Source organism: Scyliorhinus torazame, chromosome 24, assembly GCF_047496885.1.
Source record: "Scyliorhinus torazame isolate Kashiwa2021f chromosome 24, sScyTor2.1, whole genome shotgun sequence".
NCBI classification, from domain to species: domain Eukaryota; kingdom Metazoa; phylum Chordata; class Chondrichthyes; order Carcharhiniformes; family Scyliorhinidae; genus Scyliorhinus; species Scyliorhinus torazame.
In genome coordinates this window covers 34,721,288-34,739,600 of record NC_092730.1, presented here as the reverse complement: position 1 = coordinate 34,739,600, position 18,313 = coordinate 34,721,288, and the positions used below count along the sequence as shown (strand labels likewise).

The 18,313-nt window shown below is 45.4% G+C and overlaps 1 non-coding gene across 1 annotated transcript; it reads left to right on the top strand.

Annotated features, from left to right (window-relative positions):
* The first annotated feature begins 12,324 nt into the window (after window positions 1-12,324).
* On the top strand, window positions 12,325-12,406 carry trnas-cga (transfer RNA serine (anticodon CGA)). Its single transcript has one exon. It is a non-coding gene; the product is annotated as a tRNA-Ser (tRNA).
* Window positions 12,407-18,313: the final 5,907 nt, after the last annotated feature.

Sequence of the window (18,313 nt, the reverse complement as noted above, 5' to 3'; positions counted from 1 at the left end):
TTCATTTCCATCGTTGAACACCAGTTTGAAACGAACGAGGCAGATAATTTCCATCAGTTCATGGATGCAAAACAAATTGAGACGGATTGGCGTCTGAACCTGTGGGACGAAGTGGCTGAGTGATTAAAGCGATAACTTTAAACTGAGGGGTAATAGATATAGGACAGAGGTCAGAGGTAGATTCTTTACGCAAAGAGTAGTGAGGCCGTGGAATGCCCTACCAGCTACAGTAGTGAACTCGCCAACATTGAGGGCATTAAAAAATGTATTGGATAAACATATGGATGATAATGGTATAGTGTAGGTTAGATGGCTTTTGTTTCGGTGCAACATCGTGGGCCGAAGGGCCTGTACTGCGCTGTATTGTTCTATGTTCTATTTTCTATGTTATATCACCCAAAGATGTGCCAAGTAGGTGGATTGAACACGCTAAATTGCCGCTTAGTTGGAAAAAATGAATTAGGTGCTCTAAATTTATTTTAAAAATAAATAAATGGGAAAAGCAGATCTAACTTGAAATGAAATGGCGTTGAAGATATAATTTAAATCGATTTGTATCTTCTATCGCAACGTGTTGTGATGGTTGGGCGGCCAAAGGCGCTGTGTTAAAGTCGAAGCCTACTCTGGTGCTCTGGGTTCGAATTCCACTCCTGATATGGACTTGTGTTCCGCGAGGTTACATTTCTCGAGCAAGATTTTCAAACCTGGGAAGATCTAATACCTCCCATTCAAGGGAAATCCTAGGTCTCAGGACATGCCTAACCTGTTGAGATTTTACAGCATTTTCTCCGTGGTTCCCTATGTTGTAATGCTGTCTCCTTCATTCCTGGGACAAATGTCGGGATGATAGGTATTTGCTGCAAAGCCAACAGGAACGTGCGTTATGTTTACTTTTGGTGTGAGTGAGAATGTATACAGCAGAGAACAACCTCGAACTAGGGCTAATGGCCCAGCACGGTTCCGCTGCGGTCCTCTGCTCCTTAAACCAGGAGCTACGGCATTACTGCCCTGCGGTAGCCAGACAACTATGCACTTCCTCATTTTTTCTTTCACCAAGAACACACGTTTGAACACACTGACTCTGGTCAGCATCGTTCAGATATTTTAGTTTCGTGCTGAATGGTTGGTCTGTGAAGGATCTGTGATTTCTTCTGTGCCGTTGTTCTGATGGGAAAGTGGGAGTGACTGGAAACACCTTCACAGGAGGAAGTTCGTGGCGGCAGTTTCACCTCTCTGGGAACATTGATCAACCTGTTACTGATTTCATCAAACTTTGCCTCAAGTCCGATCACAGACAGACTCAACCACGAGGAGAGTGGCGCAGCGGTAGCGTGCTGGGCCCAGTGTATTCTCACTCACACCAAAAGCAAACAAGTCGCTGTCACCCAGCAGCACATCTGCCGTTTTGTTTATTAGTATCAAAGTTTTGCTTTCAGTCCGATCCGCTCCTTGAAACCTGTTCTTCAGCTACCCACAGTACAGTCAAGGTGACTCAGTTGACTTCTCCCAGAATGATCTTCTGCGGCATCTGCTGGATGAAATTCCTCCTGGTTGGACACTGGAGGGGTTCTCCGTCTACTCGTCTGTAAAATCAGCATCAGGAGCAGCTGTGGAGAGAGATTCCAGTCGCCAGGTTTCAACTGTCCAATTGGATACCGCACGTTGCTCAGATCTTTGACTCTCAATGCCTTCGTGGGGGGAACAGGTAGAGCAGGAATTCGGTCCTTGTTGATTGGAGCAAACTGATCAATGCAGCGATAAAATGCTCCTTAAGCCGCTGCGGCTTGGAGATGCATGGCACTCAGATACAGGACTCTGGCTATGGTACAAAAATAGTAAAAGAACATTTAGTTTCAAATCAAATGACGATGAAGATAGAATTTAAATTGATTTGTGCACGGAGAAATTCTTCGGCCGCAAAGTGTCAGGATGGCCGAGCGATCTAAGGCGCTGCGTTAAGGTCGCCGTCACCTCTGGAGGCGTGGCTTCGGATACCATTCCAGAGATTGAGTTTTCCTCCAAGAGATTACATTTCTCCTGCAAAATGTTCAACTCAAGGAAGATCCAGTACCTCCCATTCAATGGGGAAGCGGTGACCTCATGACATGAGATTCCTGCTTAAATTCGCACAGCAAGACGCAACAGGCAAAAGCCCAGTTAATGACTGCATAATCTGCACATAAACTCTGATTGAGGAATAAATATTGATTCCTCGACTCCGGGGAAAAATCGTCTTCTCTTGTGGGAAAATGTCTGGCTGGTTGGAGTGTTCACATCCGTCCAAGAGGGGAAGTTGGGGACTCGGTTTCTATTGTGATTCATTGCTCGATAAAGATGTATTTCCTTATTGGCCCCCTGTGAGGTATTACTGGAAATCGTTGTATATCTATATTGCCCCTCTGTGGGGTACTACTGGAAAGCGCTTCGAGTCCAGCATTGACAAAGGGTCAATGCTGGGTCAACTTCCTCCTGCTTGGAGATTTTTCATCATGTTCTCTGTGGATCTATGTTTGTGAACTTTACAGTGTTGTAATGCTGTCTCCTTAATTCCTGGGACAAATGTCGGGATGAGACTGCAAGCAAGATTCTGATAGGTATTTGTTGCAAAGTTAACAGAAACGTGCGCTATGTTTACGTTTTTGTCAGTGTGAATGTAACTGCAGAGAATGGCCTCGATTCCTCGACCTCGGTCTAATGGCCCAGCACGCTTCCGCTGCGGCACTCTGCTCCTTAAACCAGGAGCTACAACATTACTGCCCTGCGGTAGCCACACAACTATTCACTTTCTCATTTTTTCTTTCACCAAGAACACGCGTTTGAGCACACTGACTCTGGTCAGCATCGTTCAGATATTTTACTTTCGTGCTGAATGGTTGTTCTGTGAAGGGGATGTGATTTCTTCTGTGACGTAGTTCTGATGCGGAAGTGGGGAGTGACTGGAAACACCTTCATGGAAGGAAGTTCGTGGCGGCAGTTTCACCTCTCTTGGAATATTGATCAACCTGTTACTAATTTCTTTAAACTTTGCCTCAAGTCCAAGCCCAGAGGCATTCAACGAGGTGCAGAGTGGCGCAGCGGAAGCGTGCTGGGTACATATCCCAGAGGTCGATGGATTGAAACCATTCTCTGCTATTTATACGTTCACTCATACGAAAAGCCAACAGTTTGGTGTCACCCAGCTGTACTTCTGACTATACCTTTATTAGTATCAAAGTTTTGCTTTCAGTCTGATCCGCTCCTTGACACCTGTTTCTCAGCTACCCACAGTACAGTCGTGGTGACTCAGTTGACTTCTCCCAGAATCGTCTGCTGCCGCATCTACTGGATGGAATTTCTCCTGTTTGGGCACTGGAGGGCGCCTTCGGCTACTTGTCTGTGAAATCAGCTGTGGAGAGAGATTCCAGTCGCCAGGATGCAACTTTCCTATTGGATCCTTCACGTCGCTTAGATCTTAGACTCTCAATACCTTCGTGTGAGGAACAGGTAGAGCGGGAATTCGGACCTTGTTGATTGGGGCAAACTGATGAATGCAGCAATGAGAAGCTCCTTAACCACCAGCGGCTCGGAAGAGAATGGCACTCAGATAAAGGCCTCTGGCTGGGGTTCAAAAATCGTAAAAGTACATCTAGTTTGAAATGAAATGACGATGAAGGTGGAATTTAAATCGATTTCTGCACGGAGCATATCTTTTGCCACAACGCGTCAGGATGGCCGAGCGGTCGAAGGTCACAGTCTTCTCTGGTGGAGTGGATCCGAATCCGCCTCCTGATATTGACTTTTCCTCCACGAGGTTACATTTCTCCAGCAAAATGTTCAACCCACGAAGATCAAATGCCTCCCATTCAATGGAGAAGCGGCGATCTCAGCACAAGACATTCCTTCTTAAATTCGCACAGAATGATCCCACAGGTAAAAGCCCAGTGAATGACTGGATAGCCTGTTCAGTGACTCTGGTTGAGGAATTAATAATGATCCCAGGTCTCCGGGTAAAATCCTTCTTCCCTTGTTGCATATAGTCTGGCTGGTTGGATTGTCCGCATCCGTCCGAGAGGGGAAGCTGGGCACTCAGTTTCTATTGTGACTTATTCCTCGATAATGTTTTATTTCTTTATTGCTCCCTTGTGACGTATTACTGGTTATCGTTATATATCTATATTGCCCCCCTGTGTGGTACTACTGGATAATGTTTCGTGTCCAGCTTTGACAAAGTGTCACCTGGACTCCAAACGTTAGCTCTTTTCTCTCCCCATAGATGCTGCCAAAGCAGCTGAGATTTAGAACATAGAACATAGAACATGAGAGCGCAGTACAGCCCTTCAGCCCTCGATGTTGCGCCGACCTGTGAAACCACTCTAAAGCCCATTTACACTATTCCCTTATCGTCCATATGTCTATCCAATGACCATTTGAATACCCTTAGTGTTGGCGAGTCCAATGCTGTTGCAGGCAGGGCATTCCACACGCTTACTACTCTCTGAGTAAAGAACCTACCTCTGACGTCTGTCTTATATCAATCTCCCCTGAATTTAAAGCTATGTCCCCTCGTGCTAGACATCACCATCCGAGGAAAAAGGCTCTCACTGTCCACCCTATCCAATCCTCTGATCATCTTGTATGCCTCAATTAAGTCACCTCTTAACCTTCTTCTCTCGAACGAAAACAGCCTCAAGTCCCTCAGCCTTTCCTCATAAGATCTTCCCTCCATACCAGTCAACATTCTGGTAAATCTCCTCTGTACCCTTTCCAATGCTTCCACATCCTTCCTATAAAGCGGTGACCAGAATTGCACGCAGTACTCTAAATGCAGCCGCACCAGAGTTTTGTTCAGCTGCAACATGACCTCATGGCTCCGAAACTCAATCCCTCTACCAATAAAAACTAACACACCGTACGCCTTCTTAACAACCCTCTCAACCTGAGTGGCAACTTTCAGTGATCTATGTAAATGGACACCGAGATCTCTCTGCTCATCCACACTGCCAATAATCTTACCATTAGCCCAGTACTCTGTCTTCCTGTTATTCCTTCCAAAATGAATCACCTTACACTTTTCTGCATTAAACTCCATTTGCAACCTCTCCGCCCAGAGCTGCAGTCATCTATGTACATGTAAAGGTGTTACAGTTAAAAAAAGCTAACTACAGGGTCATGAGGGAGGAACTGACGAAAATCGACTGGGAGCAGAGCCTAGTGGGAAAGACAGTAGAACAGCAATGACAGGAGTTTCTGGGAGTAATTGAGGACACAGTACAGAGGTTCATCCTAAAGAAAAGAAAGGTTATCAGAGGGCGGGGGGGGGGGGATTAGGCAGCCATGGCTGACAAAGGAAGTTAGGGAATGCATCAAAGCAAAAGTGAAAGCCTATAATGTGGCAAAGAGTAGTGGGAAGTCAGAAGATTGGGAAGGCTACAAAAACAAACAAATGATAACAAAGAGAAAAATAAAGAAAGAGAGGATCAAATATGAAGGTAGGCTAGCCAGTAACATTAGGAATGATAGTAAACGTTTCTTTAAATACATTAAAACAAACGGGTGGCAAAAGTAGACATTGGGCCGCTCCAAATGACGCTGGTAATTGTTGATGGGAGGCAAGGAAATAGCTGAGGAACTAAATAAGTACTTTGCGTCAGTCTTCACAGTAGAAGACATGAGCAATATCCCAACAATTCAGGAGAGTCAGGGGGCAGAGTTGAATATGGTAACCATCACAAAGGAGAAATTGCGAGAGAAACTAAGAGGTCTAAAAATTGATAAATCTCCGGGCCCAGATGGGCTACATCCTAGAGTTCTAAAGGAGATAGCTGAAGAATTAGTGGAGGCATTAGTTATGATCTTTCAAAAGTCACTGGAGTCAGGGAAAGTCCCAGAGGATTGGAAAATCGCTGTTGTAACCCCCCTGTTCAAGAAGGGAACAAGGAAAAAGATGGAAAATTATAGGCCAATTAGCCTAACATCGGTTGTTGGCAAGATTCTAGAATCCATTGTTAAGGATGAGATTTCTAAATTCTTGGAAGTGCAGGGTCGGATTAGGACAAGTCAGCGTGGATTTAGTAAGGGGAGGTCGTGCCTGACAAACGTGTTAGAGTTCTTTGAAGAGATAACAAATAGGTTAGACCAAGGAGAGCCAATGGATGTTCTCTATCTTGACTTCCAAAAGGCCTTTGATAAGGTGCCTCACGGGAGACTGCTGAGTAAAATAAGGGCCCATGGTATTCGAGGCAAGGTACTAACATGGATTGACGATTGGCTGTCAGGCACAAGGCAGAGAGTTGGGATAAAAGGTTCTTTTTTGGAATGGCAACCGGTGACGAGTGGTGTCCCGCAGGGTTCAGTGTTGGGGCCACAGCTGTTCTCTTTATATATTAACGATCTAGAGGATGGGACTGGGGGCATTCTGGCTAAGTTTGCCGATGATACAAAGATAGGTGGAGGGGCAGGTAGTATGGAGGAGGTGGGGAGGCTGCAGAAAGATTTAGACAGTTTAGGAGAGTGGTCCAAGAAATGGCTGATCAAATTCAACGTGGGCAAGTGCGAGGTCTTGCACTTTGGAAAACAGAATAGAGGCATGGACTATTTTCTGAACGGTGACAAAATTCATAATGCTGAAGTGCAAAGGGACTTGGGAGTCCTAGTCCACGATACTCTATAGGTAAACTTGCAGGTTTGAGTCCGTAATTAAGAAAGCAAATGCAATGTTGTCATTTATCTCAAGAGGCTTGGAATATAAAAGCAGGGATGTACTTCTGAAGCTTTATAAAGCATTAGTTAGGCCCCATTTAGAATACTGTGAGCAATTTTGGGCCCCACACCTCAGGAAGGACATACTGGCACTGGAGCGGGTCCAGCGGAGATTCACACGGATGATCCAAAGAATGGTAGGCCTAACATACGATGAACGTCTGAGGATCCTGGGATTATATTAATTGGAGTTTAGGAGGTTGAGGGGAGATCTAATAGAAACTTGCAAGGTAATGAATGGCTTAGATAGGGTGGACGTAGGGAAGTAGTTTCCATTAGCAGGGGAGACTAGGACCCGGGGGCACAGCCTTAGAATAAAAGGGAGTCACTTTAGAACAGAGATTAGGAGAAATTTCTTCAGCCAGAGAGTGGTGGGTCTGTGGAATTCATTGTCACAGAGGGCGATGGAGGCCGGGATGTTGAGTGTCTTTAAGACAGAAGTTGATAAATTCTTGATTTCTCGAGGAATTAAGGGCTATGGAGAGAGAGCGGGTAAATGGAGTTGAAATCAGCCATGATTGAATGGTGGAGTGGACTCGATGGGCCGAATGGCCTTACTTCCGCTCCTATGTCTTATGGTCTTATGGTCCCTCTGTAACTTGTAACATCCTTCCGCACTATCCACACCTCCACCGACTTTAGTGTCATCTGCAAATTTACTCACCCATCCCTTTTTACAGCATTTTCTCTGTGGTTCCCCATTTCTTACCTTTACAATATTGTAATACTGTCTGCTTCATTCCTGGGACAACTGTCGGGATGCGACTGCAAGCAGGATTCTGATAGATATTTGCTGTAAAGTTGTTTCTGTTTGCTTTCTTGTGAGGGCGATTGTAAATAGCAGGGAATACCCTCGATTCTTCGTACTCGGGGTAATGGCCCATCATTCCGCTGCAGCACTCTGCTCCTTAAACCAGGAGCTACGACATTACTGCCCTGCGGTTGCCAGTCAACTATTCACTTCCTCAATTTTTCTTTCAACAAGAACTCACGTTTGAGCAGACTGATTCGGGTCAGCATAGTTCACATATTTTACTTTCCTGCTGAATGGTCGTTCTGTGAAGGTGGTGTGTTTTCTTCTGTGACGTTGTTCTGATGAGAAAGTGGGGGAGTGACTGGAGGAACCTTTCTGGAAGGAAGTTCCGGGCGGCAGTCCTCTGGGAACATTGATCAACACATGACTGATTTCGTAAAACATTATTTAAAACGTGACTCTCATGGGAATCGAACCCACAACCATTAAACGTCTCACCACGACAGCAACCAGAAGTCCAACGCGCTATCCGTTGCGCCATAGAGCCACTCGTGCAGTAATCGCCCATCCCCACATGGGAATTTCCGATGTTGTCCAACAGGCAGTTCAAAAGTTCAGCAATTTGCACAGTTCAAAGAGTACACTTCAAGAGAACATTATTGTCTGAAATGTTTTCGGCCGGCCTGTGGTTGTGAAAAGAGTTCCAGGAATTCTGAACACCGTCGAACACTGAAAGGACATAGACTTGTTGGTGCAACAGGAGAACATATGGCAGACAAGAAATGAAGTGATTAATTTCTGTACGAAGAACACAAGTAGGCAATATAAAATAAAGGATATAATTCCAAAAGTGTGTGCAGGAACAGCGGGAAATGGATGGGCAAGTGTATAAATCATTGAAGCAGGCAGAAAGGTTGCAAGAGCCGTTAATAAAGCAGACGGTATCCTCGGCTTTATTAATCGGGACATAGAGGACAAGATGACCTCTCTCCCTTTTCAGATTCTGATTGCAGTGTTTGTTGTGAAATATTTCATTGTGAAAACATGTTTTTCCGCTGCCTGAAAGGATGGTGGAGCAAAGACCCTCATAATATTGAAGTATTTAGATGTGCACTTGCCATCCCAGGGCACACAATGCTTTGGGCCAAGTTCTGGAAAATGGGATGAGAATGGTTAGGTGGTTGTTTTTGAGCAGCACGGACGTGACGGGCCGAAGGGCCTTTTCTGTGCTGTATGGTTCTATGACTCTATGAATGAAATGCAATGTGTGTTTTCAACTGTTTCTCTTGATATTCTGTTGTATTCCCAGGAACAAACAAACTGTGCTGGCCATTCAGCCCCTCGAGACTGTTCCACTCTTTATTTAAATTGAATTAGGGCTCGGCTGCATCTTCACTCCAGCTCCCTTACAGGATTTCAGAAACAATCAGACCAGAGCTGGTTAAAAATAAGTGAAATATTCAAAACTATATTATTGACTCTGTGTTTCACTGGCTTGTTCGGCGCGAGTTCCTAATTTCCGTTACCTTTTGTGTGAAGAAACGTCTCTTTACCACATTCAACTCTCATGTTCTGCTTTTCTCATTGTTCTGGAGTGAAGTCCACACTGCAGAAAAACAACCTTCCCTCTGATCCTGTCTCTCGGGCTTTGTATTGAGGGACCGGGTTAGCACAGTAGTCGAAACAGCTGGCTTGTTCTGCAAAACAAAGTCAGCAGCGCGGATTCAATTCCCATTCTGGCCTCCCCGAACAGGTGCCGGAATGTGTCGACTTCACAGTAACTTCAATGAATCCGACTTGTGGTAATAAGCGATTATTATTTTTGTTATTTGTCCCATGATGATAATCTAAGTCTGTCTCTGCAATTGCTTTTGTTGCTGGTCACAGGCAGCAGGCGGCTGCAACGAGTGTGACCTGCTCACTGAGAGGGAATGCTGCTCCTGAATGCAGTAAATGGTACTAGCTCACGATAAATCGTTCAATGATTCATAAAGATCCCAGAGATGGATAATCAGCGATAATCACATCCAGAGAGCTGCAATAACCCTCAGAGCAGGAAGGACAACTCATTGTCCTTAGGCCCAAAAGCAAAATACTGTGGATGCTGCAAACCCGAAACAAAGACAGAAAATGCTGCAAATATTCAGCTGATCCGGCAGCTTCTGTGGAGAGAGGAACAGGTCGTTCCAATGAAAGGTCAGGATCTGAAATGGTAACTATTTCTCTTTTCACAGATACTACAGATCCGTAAATTATTTCCAGCATTCCCTTGTGATTAGCTCAACATACTCACACACTATAGTTTAGTACGTTAAAGTGTCTGTTCCCTAAAGAAAAATCTAAATTCAAATCTCAGCCGAGCCTTATTCCCTTTGACCATGTGTAAGAATGAGAACTTCCTCCATAACAGCGGGATATCTGTCTTTTGCAAATTCTCCTTCCCTTTCCTGTGGAATATCAACAGGGATTTTAACACAATTGCTTATGTCAGCTGACGTTATCCAGTTGTTAAATCTTTCGACCAGAAATTCATCGGATATTCCCCATTTGATTTGAGTCCAGCTCCCAGAGGATCTATTCAGTGTTTTGTTTCAATATAAATTTAGAGTACCCAATTCATTTTTCCAATTAAGGGGCAATCCACCTACCCTGCACATCTTTGGGTTGTGGGGATGAAACGCACACAAATACGGGGCGAATATGCAAACTCCACACGGACAGTGACCCAGGGCAGGGATCGAAAGTGGGACCTTTATGCCGTTAGGTATTCTGCAGGTTGTGACTGCGCCGTCTAATGGAGACATGCTCACAGGACTGTGAGAGAGGCTTTCTTTCAGGGTGTAGGCCTCTTTTGATCCATCAACAGCAACCGGCTGTCTGCAGGGGATCTCGGAATGTCAAGCCCCTCTTCCCAAGGTGGACTTAATCAGGGACAAGATGTTGGTTGAAGAGAGAATCAAATGTCTGAAGATTTGGTCTGAGATTCCTGATGTTTTGTGAAGAGAACAAGGTGGTGGAGCAAGGTGACAATAGCAGGATACAAGTTTGGGATATTATCCAGTCCTCAGGGAACTAAGGAAATTCGGCATGTCCACATTATCTCTTACCCACTTTTACAGATGCACCATTGAAAGCAATCTATCTGGCTGCATCACAGCCTGTTATGGCAACTGCTCGGTCATGACCGCAAGAAAATTCAGAGAGTCGTAAACACCGCCCAGTCCATCACACGAACCTGCCTCCCCTCCATTGACTCCAACTACACCTTCTGCTGCCTGGGGAAAGCGGGCAGCACAATCAAAGACGCCTCCCACCCGGCTTACTCACTGTTCCAACTTCTTCCAATGGGCAGGAGATACCGAAGTTTGAGATAACGCATGAACAGCTTCTTCCCCGCTGTTAGCGGACTCCTAAACGATCCTCTTATGGACTGACCACATGAACACTACACCCCTGTATGCTTCACCCGATGCCGGTGTTATGGAGTTACATTGTGTAACATGTGTTGCCCTATTATGTATTTTCTTTTATTTTCTTTCCTTTTCATGTACTTAATGATCTGTTGAGCTGCTCGCAGAAGAATACATATCACTGTACCTTGGAGAACGTGACAATATACAAAATAAAATCCAAGGAGACCGTCCGAATATATTAGCCAGAAAACCATGGTCTCTTATCTCATTAAGTTAACTTATGTGTGGCATCTTGTCGAACGCGTTATTGGATATCCAAGTATATTACACCTTTTGGGTCTCCTTTATTTATCCTGGTGATTAACGCCGCAAAGAATTCCAATTAATCTGTCGTCCATGACGTTCCCTTCATAAAGCCGTGCTGAATCTGCTTGATTCTGAGATTCTGATTGAACACCCACACAAACTGTGCCTCCAGCCTGGGGCTCAATGTCTGAAGATAGTGTTTGACTTTCTAATGAAAACGATTGTAGTTTGAACAATTTCCTGTCGTTCCTTTGATTATCTCCAGGCCTGTCGGGAAGTTGCTGGGTGACAGGTACAATATTGTAGTGTGGAAAATGGAAAAGAAAACTGGTGCTATGACGCACCCTTTGTTTGTCTGCAGTTCTTATTGAGCCGGGTTTGTGTTGATTCACTTGGTGAGGATCACTGACTCTATGTGATTGCCGAACAGGCAGAGGATGTGACACATGCCCGTGAGCAGCTAAATTTGAGGATGATGCTCCATGAATCTTCACGGCTAGCAATGTGAAGGACTTTTGCGACATCGAAAATGACCATATCCGGCAGCTGGAGCTTTCCGTGTATTTTCTGTGATCTGGGAAAAAGGGTATCATCAAAAACAGAACTGAAATGGAAATATTGACAGTGATTATTGACAGGGTGAAAACATCAGCTTCCTCTTTGCAGCGGATGGAAACGGCGTCTGACGTCGAGGAATTTAACGTTGAGTCCATGTGGTAGACCTGCTGCGGTCACTTCACACAGAAATCTGGTGGAACTTCCTGATAACCCAGTCATCACGTGACCACTCGGTCTGCGCAGGTCTCTTTCTGTGTTGTAAGCTTCTTCGATTCCATTACTTTAATTTTGACCGAGACTGGGAAGTTATGTACTGGTCCATTCAAAAAACATGAATTTATCGCATATTTCCTTTGCAACTGATATTGTGACACAAAAGTAGAACAGTGCGTTATGGAAGGTGAGATTTTCGTGCAGCTCAAGGCGTTGCCCCAAATCTCATGGTCTTTTTCCATGTTAATTCTACCCTTCCCAGATAAAGACTGGGACACCGTTCATTGCATTACTGGAATACCTGGAGTGCATTTTACAATGCTTTCTACCAATGTGTGGTCAGCTGCAATGGCCGAGTGGTTAAGGCGTTGGACTCGAAATCCAATGGGGTTTCCCCACGTAGGTTCGAATCCTACTCGCAGCGGCTATGATCCGAAATCTTTACTCGGTTTGGAGCAATCTGTTTGCAGAACACGATGTCAGTCTAAGTATCAATTTGAAGTTCTTGTTCATTCAATGTATTCGGATTAAATGTCTGTGTCATGACAGAAGAACCTTCCTTTTTCTCATTCTGCTTTCGCTCTGAATTTTCTTATTTGTCAGGATAGTTTCACAACCTCAGTCACGTTCATATTAACTTCACCGGGCACCAGAATTGTGAAAATCGATGATAAGAAAGCTTCAAATTTATTTTTGCCTGTCATTTGTTAGATCTTTTTGTTCTCTTATTTTGAAATTGACCAGCTCGCATAAATTTCTAAATAAATCGGCGCAACAATGGCCGGGATTCGAACGCTGGTTAACCACCGGGAACACCGCGGTGCTCCCCACTATGCCGGTTCAGGCGATGGACTAGAAATCCATTGGGCTTTCCCCGCGGAGGTTCGAATCCTGATGACAACGTGTCTTCCTTTACTCATGCAATTTACAAATTCACGCTAGTTTCGTTGTCATAAGTTATGCCTTACATGGAAAGCTGTGAGGTGGTGTAAAACACAAAAATGTCAAAGGAACTTTCGTGAAAATGTGTCGAACGGCAAGACTTCTCTGCCGTTCTTAATGGCCGCTGATCTCGCCGACAAATGAGCAAAATGTCTGGATATCATTTTATTGTTCAAATCAAAGGCTAATGGATGAATAGAACGAGGTGCGAGCAGGCAGTGGGACTGCACCGGCTACCTTCCACACTTCAACCATCTGCGGCTTAGTTGGATGGGCCATGTTTACTAGGCCTTTACTTTCCAGACATTAGGTGGAGCTATGGGCAGGGCATGGACAGGGTATGAAATGAAATATGAAATATGAAAATCGCTGATTGTCACAAGTAGGCTTCAAATGAAGTTACTGTGAAAAACCCCTAGTCGCCACATTCCGGCGCCTGTTCGGGGAGGCTGGTACGGGAACGGTATGATGCTCGTTCGGAGGGTCGGTCACCACTTAATGGACCGAATAGCCCCACTCTGCCCGCTCGGGAATCGATGTTTCAATTAATTACAGCAGCTCATTGGAGAGATTTGCCCAGACAATGGACTGGAGGAATGAATGTCGCCTCTGATATGACAGCCTGGAAGTTGAGAACGAGAAACTAGTAATCGGATATTTCCACTGACGGTGAATGACTCCGAAACAAGGGTCTCCAATCCCTTTGCTCCTCCAAGGTCTATCGTTTCTCACCATCTGCAAAGTACACCAATTTCCCACTGGTCCTGCAATGTGAGGCTGTTGTGTAACCCCGCACATCTTTACTGACTGCCTCTGCGTCTACTATTCATTGCATTTCCAGCCTGTATTCTACTGGCACATATCAGTTTATTTCGTTCTAGCCGAGGAATTCACATATTCCTTTTTCATATCTCCGCAAATCTAAATTGCAGAATGGATGCGACAAATGACAGAAGAATATTAAATCTTCGAGTTCCTCCCGCTGAAGAACGCACTCCGATGGCATCTTCAACGGAGCTGTTGCAGGTATTGGATAATATCAAGCTCAAAATAAAACAATATTTATGATTACTATTGCGACGTTTGCATTTGAATTTTATGTGTAGGAGCATGATAGTGCGTTGAATAATAGAATAATTGTGTATTTATTTCTGTTATCTCTCAATCTGTTTGTGTTGAGCTGCTTTGTGTATCAATGTGTTTTGACCTGATTGAAAACTGAAGGAACGATGTTGCCTTTTCTTTTCCTGTCTTTTCTGTGACTCTGTTCCAATTATGGCAATCAATAAGTTTGCCCACCTTTCTTTTGATATCTATGTTCTAATGCTCAGAGTCGCCAGGTGTCATATGATAACACCACAAGGTTCAACCGGCTATTGATCAAAGAGCCAAACACCAGTTAGTTAGTTCAAGGTCAAGGGTACTTTATTTACACACAATTAGTCATGCAACATAAACACTGCTAGTTAACTACACCTATCGACTAAGACAACCTGTACTTAACTTCAGGCACCCGGCTTAGGTCAGAGGAACAGTGGCTGCTGTCCGATTCTGGAACACTCGAGTCTGGAGAAATAAGTGCTGCTCAGCTCGGCTCATCCGTCTGGTAGCGAGCGTTGAACTTGCACTTACTTCTGGTGTTACTGCACTTGGAAATGGTCGTGCCCGGGGCGCCAGGTCCAAGAGAGGACGAATATCTGGCAAACTCTTCTACTTATACTTGGGGGGGGGGGGGGGGGGGGGCTTCGTGTTCTTTTGGCGGTCCTTCAGTTTGGGCCCCACTAATTGGGTGATCCCTGATCACTCTGTTCAATTCCTAACCAATAAGTTGGCGAGGACCTGGATGGCTGGCCGTGTTCCAAGCGGTCACTGACCCGGTTGCTTACGCTTCCCCTGAACAGGGAGTGGCGCTGAAATGTCTGGGACTGTACCGGTCGCTCGAGTACCAGTCCTTTGTTTTGGTGAAGATGGGCCATCAAATGCTAATCGGCCGCATCAAAATGCTAATTGGTCGGAGTTTCGATAACGTCTGGATTTCTTGCTTGCAAATATACATCTCAGGCTCTGAGCCTGCCTGAGCCTTGCCTTGTCCGTTTTACCCGCTAGGCTTTGCGCGTTTCTCTGTCCCTAGTTGTAAGTGGCCATTCCAGATGGCTACACTCCGTCCTCTTGATCCTCATCGCGAAGCGTGAAGGATCACAATACTGGGTCTTCTCCTGTTCTCTGAAATGCCGGGTACCCTCAATCAAGGACAGGTTCTACCCTACTCTGTGCCACGGGTCGAAAGCATTTACCTAAATCTCCCTGATACAACACGTACCTAAATATTCCTAAGGGGCCTCTTAACATTCAATCCTATATTCCATTCTCCTTATAAATAATATAAAAGGAGAACCTCTAACTGTGTCTCAGTAAACTACCCTCATGCTGCTATTTAACAATCAAAGAACTTATCTTGCAGCACAAAAATCCAATAGCAGTATCACATTTCTTCATATCACTAACATTCATATACAGAAAATTAACTTTATTAACGAAGCAACAACTGTGGAATTTATGAAATAAAAAAGTTCAGAAAGAGTGTGGGGTTTGCTGGAGTCCGAGGATAGGGACTCTAACTGTGTATACTGGAGGGCGGGAGGCTCTCCTTCTCCATTTCCGCAATCTGATTGTCTGGGTGACTCTGCAGAATATGGCTATCACTAGTAAGGCTTCTACTGTTTTTGACAGGGAGTATCATTTAATCAGATTCTCACACCATGTGGGGGTATCGGTGGCTGGGTCTATGTGTGATGTCGTGTCCAGGCTGGGGTTGTTGTGTTGGGTAGTCGTGTTCGGGGCCTCTGTGGTGAGGGAGGTAGAGGTAGGTAACTCGCGCAACTGTATTGTTCCAGCTACGGTCATGATGCAGATCATCAGGGTCGTCTTCATCTTGTTCAGACTTTTCTCCGTCTGTAGGTATCTTCGTATCTTCTTCGGGGAGCAAGCAAAATGTCTGTTATTATCTTGTTGCTTAACATCTCGTTTGTCTGTCTGTTTCTCCTTAACGTCAATTTCCCGTTAGAATCGTCACCATATGTGACTCCCTCATTTTATTTGTATGCCAACTATTTGCGGAGACAAGACATCCGAAAAACAAATTCTGTCACAGTGCGAGCAGTCTCGCAGCTGGTGTTTGATGGGCTGAGTGGACGAACAATTTCTCCGTCCTCTGCAAACTCGTTTTTCCAACGAAGTGATTCTGACATGTAAATAGTAGGTGAGGGATAACAACCGAAGGGTTGCCTGAAAGGGGCAAAGTTGTGGCAAAATGCATTCTTTAAACCACAGGAGTGAAAAAGAACAGCAAAGAGATTCGAAAATAATTCTCTGAATGGAGTGCGTATGATCCGCGGCAGGGCAAGAATGGGTGGAATCCCCGGGTAGGGTGGTGACCAGTGCCTTTACACCACTCCCCGATCTTGGCTGACCAAATGTATAAGGGGTCCTCAGGCAGGGCGACGATAAATGCCGTTACTCTACTGCCTGAGTGACCTTCCAAGAGCGGTACGAATTTGGAAATTTGTTTTCTTAACTGCCATGTGGCGTCAGAAGAGTAGTTATTACTGTATCAGGAAAGTATTCGTGAGGCTGACACAAAATCGTACAAGAGAGAATATACAACATTTAAAAACAAAGTAAAGAACAAAAGCGGGCAGGTTCCATTAGAGTATAGGACACCGTAAATCTCAATCGGTTCCTGTCCCCATCATCTGGACACCTCAAGGTTCCATTCTGAAAAGGGTTTCAAAGGGGTTACCATGGTGGGAGTCAGACATGGAGTCATCAGCATCTCCCAGGTGCCAAACTCGCGTGTAGAGTTTCCGTGCTAACACCGCGTTTGCCGATGTGGGGTCCATTTCATCATTCCGTGTCAGACGACAGGAATGATCGCTTTGCCAGTGTTTCATGTTCCATATGGCGGTCTGGGTAAGGGGGTTGTCCCTATCGGCGGGTGGTGGGTCAGTTTCCGGTGTGGGCAAATAAATCGTCACGAAGGGGATGAATGTATCCTGATCGGTGTCTCTGGGGCTGCAAAGACTGGGGTCTGGCCTGTGTGTCTATTGTTCGGTTTTCTCATGGGCTTCAGTTGTGCTGTCGCTGTCAGCAGAATCAAGCGTCAGGGTGAAATTTGATTCTAGGCGCCGGGTCAAGGTTGTGTGTGTGGACGTGCTGCTGCTGCTGGGGGAGGGGGGGATTGGGTTGTCAGTGGGCGGGTCTTCATTGTCTGCCATCGCCGACGAGAGGTGGTGCGAGTGGCTGCACTGGGTTCCATAAACCTTAAGCTGATTTGCATGGAACCATCCTGATTTTCCGTTCGGATACGTGATTTCACAAACTGGGGGGCTTCCTTTCTCCGAGGTTGAATAGGGACTTGCAAATTTAGGGGAGAGGAATGAGCTGTGGTTGTATAAGGTGACCATTACTTGCTGTCCGACTGTATACTCTGTCGGGTGTACCGTCTTATCAAAGCAGGCTTTACTCTGCTTTCATTTTGCACCTAGTCGAACAGCTGCAGCGACTTGTGCTGCTTTAATATTTTCTACCATGTGCTGGACTGCTTTCTCATGGGTCAGGGTGGGGACTGCGGGGCTGGCCAAATCAAGTCCAAATAAATACTCGGTACACTTCATGGGTCGTCCGGTTATGAGAGTATATGTGGACGTTCGATTTTCTCAGGGTATATCCTGTTGATCTTGACACTGTGTTCCTAACAAACATCAGTGCGAATGGGAGAACTGTGTGCCATGTCGTGTTGTGCTGCTGCACCGTTTTCTTAAGTGTTGCCTTTAGTGTTCGATTCGTGTGTTCCACAATGCCGCTGGACTGCGGGTGATAGGCAATGTGGAACTTTTGCTTTATACCAAAAATGGGCATAACGTTTTTCATAACCCTGCCTGTAAAGTACGAACCTTGGTCCGACACAGTACACCAGGGGAGTCCCCATCTGGTGACAATTTGCTCGGTTAGGATCTTTGCCGTGGGCTTGGCTGTCTTTGTTCTTGAGGGGAAAGTTTTGACACATTTCGTAAATGTATCGCTTACAACCAACACATATTTGTATCCATTTCTGCAGGGTGGAGGGGGGGGGGGGGTGGGGGGGGGGGTGGAGGGAACCAACATAATCTAGCTGCAGGTTTGTCCACGGGCAATTCACAGGGCGGGTGTGTCGTAGCTGGGCTTTTTTCGCATATCTATCCGGGCTGTTCTGTGCACAAATCAAGCAATTTTCAACCTAATGGGATACGTCGGTTTTCAAATCAGGCCACAAGCAGAGAGGTCAGAGGTGGGCAAGGGTGGATTCAATTCCTTGGTGTCCATATCCGTCATGGAAATAACAAAATATTTG